The sequence below is a fragment of the Epinephelus moara genome, chromosome 22 (assembly GCF_006386435.1).
Source record: "Epinephelus moara isolate mb chromosome 22, YSFRI_EMoa_1.0, whole genome shotgun sequence".
Classification (NCBI taxonomy): Eukaryota; Metazoa; Chordata; class Actinopteri; order Perciformes; family Serranidae; genus Epinephelus; species Epinephelus moara.
Window position 1 is genome coordinate 32339246 of NC_065527.1, and position 6172 is coordinate 32345417.

The following is a 6172-nucleotide window of genomic DNA, read 5'->3' on the forward strand; positions in this document are numbered from 1 at the left end:
GACTGTGGTAGCTGTTCTATTCTCTGCCTCTACCTGCTTGGTCATCATATCCACATTACTAATGAGTCTTTATTAACAATATCTTATGTGTATTATATCTTAGGAAAGCAACAGTAGTCAAAGTATCGACATTGTGGTATTCAGCCAAAGATATTGTGATATTTGATTTTTTTCCCCTATTGCCTAGCCCTACGTCCCACTAGTGTTTTGCATTGGTCATTTGCAGACACTATTCTATATTCTTAAACCCTTAAACCCATAAACCTCAAACCCACTAATCAGTTATGCTTTTCAAATGTTGAAGTGAAAAGTGAGGCTGCAAATGACAAAAAACAACATATTGTTACCAAATAAATCAAACTGTCCCTTTTAAGCCTTTGAAATAGTTGTACATATTGCATATACATGACTACCACATTCGTTATAAAATGTGACTAAATGATATCTGCTTAACATCATTGTTAGAAACCATTTTACTGAGAATAACTGATTTGGAATGGTGAAGTTTTAAGTGGACTTTTTCATCCAGTATGGTATCTGGGACCAGGTGTGAGTCGATCATGGCAGGGAGTTTTACTTGACGCTCTTCACGCTGGTGCTGCTGTCATCTCATCGCCACAATCAGGAGAGAAGGCCTTATTTACAGACTGCCTCCACAAAGGTACATTTCCATAGTTTGTGTGGTTGCTTCAGCATAAAGTTTTCTTGCATACATTTTATTATTACTATGCTTTCCAAATTTTAGAGTAAACATGTTATTAAACACATTACCTTTTGCCAAGAAGGGGTTTACTTTTTTAATCTGGTTATTTTTTTGAATCCTTAAAACAACCGCAGAAGCCAGCACACTGTAGTCATTCAAATTTTATATTCTACTTATGTGATGAGCATTGTTTTCACTTTGGGAAAATTAAAAACAGTAAATTTACTAGCTCATCAGTCAACGTGCATAATACCCAGATAGGTGCTCAGCATGTAGATTTCCTGTTAAATGTGCATACTGACTGCTGGGTCAGTAAATTTACAGATTTACAGGAATTCTGCATAATGACCATTTTTCCTGAATGGACCGTCACATGTTTTTTATGAATACACCAGAACAAATTGAATGATATCTAATCTTTCTTGCAAATTCAGAATCATATAAGAATCTGGCCTGAAGTCAACAATCGTGTCAGCTATCCACTGGAGACGGCCCTTCTGCAGCTGGAGGATCAAGAAGAACTAGACATGAACGATGGCCTTGTGAGATACTGTGTGTCCAACCTGACTGTCCAGTTGTGCCAGATTGGTCTTACAGGACTGGTGGAGTCATGGAAATCTCACCAAATTCCAGGTGAAATAAACCAGTGTTGCGAAGATTAAAATAATTACAGCAAGCACTTTTAAGTTTAAAGAACTGCACTAATTTCTTTATTTTACAGGTAAAGGTGTACCAAACAACTTGGCTGGCAGTGGCTGTCCCAAAAAAGTCCCACAGGAGCTGTTCAGTTGTTCAGTTGAAGCAGCAGACCTTTACAGCCAACAGCTGGGATCCTCGTTGACAACACATTCCACTTTTGGAACTGATCCATTTTCAACTGAACAAAACAAACTTACAGTTGAGAATCAGTTTGCAGAGAAATATTCAGACATTTCAGACTTGTTCTCGAGGGCAGTGAACGAGGACTTCGCCCCATACAAAGAAGCATTGCTCTATCTCATAACAACAACTCAACGCAATGTGTGAAAAGGCATTTGCTCTATTTGAACTTAGTGGACATTTACAGCCATCAGCTAGGATCACTGACTGAACATTCTACTTTTGGAGTTGATCTATTTTTCAACTGAACAGGACAAACTTGAGAGTTGAAAATCAGTTTGCAGAGAAATATTCAGATATTTCAGAATTCTCTAGAGCAGTGGACAACAACATGGCTCCATACAAAGAGGCATTGCTCTCTTTTAACCACAACTTTAAAGAATTTAAATTAGTAACTAGAACAATTAACTTGTGGTAATGGATGTTTGGTAAAGATAAATGTTAGTCTCACTACAGTGAACACTAATATGGCATCATCCAGCCCAAACATGTAAATGAATTCACATCACTAGTACAAGAACTCTGACACAAATGTTTGAATCCATGAAACAAATAATACAACATGCCTACAGTATTTGAGTGGGAAAGTGCAAAATGTTACTCCTCTTCAAAAAGGGATCTCAGAACAGAAAATGCCTCTGACAGACCATTAACTTCGAATATGTTGTTGCCTTCGGTGTTCGCTCTACATTTTGCACAATGCACAGAGGTCAACTGCAACTGTTCCACGCATGTTTTATCAGCCAATAATGCTTCGGCAAAAATTTGTGAAGACTGGTTCATCGATGAACTCATCAATGAATAAAAAGAGAAAAACTAGTCCATCTCTGTATCCCCATCTGTCCCTAATGTGTACTGGATGACAGCGTTTTCTTCTCCTTTTTTACTCAACTTAAATACTTCAGGGTTCCCACACATTTTTACCTTGTTCTCCTCCTTTTTTGTCCTGCAACTCCTGGAAGTCCCATTCTTGTATAGCAAGAATCTTTCGTGCATTTTGTTTCCAGTACTGTGACCCTTTGTGGGGGTGGAAACCAGGAAAAACCACTACAACTTAAGTGGTTGGTCCAGACATTAGCAATCATGTGCCATCTAATATTCAATCACTAAAGTTTAGACTTAAAAAATTAAACAAAATTAAATTTACCCACCTGTTGTTCCTTCTGACTCCAAAATTGCATTCCCTTGCACATCAGTCAACACCACAGGGTCATGATTTCCAATGGCGTCTTGTACTTTTCCAATGATCCCCTGCAGGCCTCACATTTCAAAAACTGAACCACCACCGTTCTGCTGGGACTCAATCTCCCACCAACCACCTCAGCAAGGTATACTGATCTGTAAAAATATATCAAAATAATTGCTATGGCACACAGAGCATTCATAATCCTGGCAATGGTTAATGATGATGATGTATACCAACAATAACTAGAAAACATGCCAATGATTTTGTTGTGTTTTAAGATGTATGTAAAATACTGTACTTTGAATAATAGTTTGTGTCTGATATTGTTTTTCCACAGAAAGAGTCAAATATATTTTATTACAATATTTAAAATTACGCCTGTTCCTTCTACCTTATTAAAAATTCCACAGTCTATAAATGTACCAATATATTTTGTCTCAAAAGTTTAACTGTTGGACACAAGATGTCTCCAAGCTCCAGGTTTCCACATCATACTTGTGTAAGTTTAACAGACTCCGCTTCCAAACTACTTGTGATTTCACAAATCATGCTCTTAGGCCCCCTTTAAACTTGGATCTTTATTAAGCACGGAGAAACATTCCACTTTCAGCAGACTAATGTGAAAACAGTCTTCTAGTGACAAACTGTACACATCATTCTGCACAATGAAGCTCAAAAATCCAACTGTTGGAAGACGAGTAAAAACATTTCTGAGTGGAGGGGGACGTTTATATTAGGGATGCACAAGAAATACCTGACATTGGTTTATCCAGCAATATGGGCCCATATAGATATCGGCATATATTAGCAGATAAATATTGGCTATACTAATATCTGATTTGACAGACAGATTGTCACAACATTTCATTTGAATTGGTAGGCAAAATGCTCTATAAAAGTTGTGGAGTTTTTTGATGAACTTTACTAGAAAAATTAAGTAAACATTTTAAGAGTTAGAACTGTTGTTTGTTTTTGTTGTCAGTTAGATCTGGTTCAGTCATAGCTGTGAAATATTTAATCCTTTATCTCTGCTCACTAAATCTGAACCTTTCTGACCCTCAGTTGTGCTGAAACTACAGGTTATATGCACTTACTAAAAATACAAACATCTGAATTTATCAGTTGTCTATATCGGCTATGAGGAGCAGGTCATTATCAGTTATCAGTATCAGCTGAAAAAAAATCCAGATTGTGCATCCCTATTCTTTCTTCTATCTTTGGGCTGATAAATGTGAAAATTTAATCATTTCTTTCCTGGCTCAGGACAAATCTACACACACGGTTTCATACAAATCTGCACATAACTTTTTGAGTTATTTTGCTGACAGACCAAGACATAGCAAAAACGGAAGTAGTGGAGGTAATGAAAATTATGTCAAAAAATTCAAAATGTGCATAATACATGTAAATTAATGGAAATGGATGAAATGCAAGTAGTATGAACTATTAATACACAACAACAACTAGCTGCAAGGAAGGAGACAAAGAATGGCTGATATGATCATATCAGGCATTAACCAGGTGTTTTACAATGAAATCTAACTATATTTTATTTCCCTTCCCTTAATTTCTAAATTTGAAATTATAAATTGTCTCACTGTCATTTAACAATGATTTAGGCTGAGGTTATCTATGAAAGGTTTTAGAGACAGTGGCTCGAGGGGGGGCTGAGGCAGTCCACTTTGGGGTTAGTGGCTGCAGGTGTGCACATGAATGAAAAATGTCGCCCCGTGCTACTTGCAGGTCCTGGGGTGTCCTCGTCCTCACCATGAACCTCATAGTGAGTTCTTGGACTGAGGTCCAATGAGCTGAAAACACCAGATGCACCAGGAAACAAGGCCACATTTGTGTCGTCAGTCATGTATAGACTACGAGTTGAGATCTGTCAAGAAATTGATAAGTCAACTTATAATAAATAAATGTTTATTTCTGACCCTTTCTCAATGAATATTCATCAGGGACTACTGGGGAAACTGAAAACTTCCAAATACCAGCTCTCTAAATGACGATACTATTGTATGCTATAAGGGGAGGATGACATAAGAATGAATCATGGAATTAAATTGTCTCTAATTAATTTATAATCCAAAAGATTATGTGAGGTGGTGGGAGAGGGTTGTACACTTCATGGCTCTGGTCAGAGAAAAGCGTTTTCAGTGACATTGTAGCTCTTTACTACATGTCTGTGACTTGCTGCTGATAGCAGCATTAACTAAAGCAAGCACAATACAACTGTTGCAGTCACCACGTTAACTGTCTGTTCAGTACACACAGCAGGGTAAGCTAGCTGAGTTAGCCAGTTAGCTTATCACTATCATCATCATTATATTATTGTTAGCCTCAGAGAGTGATGGCCTGCTTAAGAGCTATAGCTACTAGTTGGCTATACCTTGACAAATTTAATTTAAATTTTTTTTAATACCCGTTTCAGAACAGAAAATCCAACTGCCAAAATATACACAGACCCTGGTTAATGGCAATTCCTTATTTTCTTTTAAATTTTAAGATGAAAAACAGTCATGTTTTTTTTTTTTCACTTTAAACCAAAAACGAAAAACACAGTCAAGTGGTCTATTTGTTTTTGTTGCTAAATGAAAAAATGAAATGCCCATTTTGGTTTTTACTAATTCCTTTTTGCTATTTCTCATTTCTTAAAAGTTATTTATTACACATTCACTAGCCTCTTTTACACTGCCAGACTTTCCGCGAATGTTGGGCCGTTTTGCCGGCAAGCTGCGAGCGTTTAGACACACAGAGCCGGATTGGCGAGTTGATCCGAGGTGCCCAATTTTCCGCCTCATAGGGCAGATATATTGGCGGAACCTTTTTAGTTTAAACAGACTGAGGCGGCCTTCCGTAATGGGAGGGGCTGTTGAAGACTTTTGGGAGGAGTTGTTGATGACGCCGCACGTGCAACCCACTGGCAATGGATAAACAGGAAACAGCTGATAGCAGGAATTAGCGAGCAGCTAGTAGCAAGAGGGAAACCCAAACCTGACAGACACTGTAAAGATGAGCAACTGGGGAGACAAAGAATTGCGCGCCCTCCTTGAACTCGCAAATGAAGAGGCCATTAACCGTCAGATGACGGGGACGATGAAGAACGGGCCAACTTACAAGAGAATCGCAGAAGGACTGACCAACTGCGGCTTCCCTCCCACGTCACTGTTTACGTCACAAGCTGAGCTACACGTTTTGTTACTTGCTCACGCCCCCCATTGTCCCTCGTCTCCCAACCGGCCACACACATTGTTGTGTCGTAGGCTATTGTAATGAAACAGCCTTTTGTATATATTGTAAAGTAGGGGTGGACTGCCAGTTTTGTTGCTTACCCTTTTTTCTCCTGTTTATTTAATTAGGGAGGTAAGATTTTTGTTATTTTGGCCTTAGTCCACCCTGAAGTT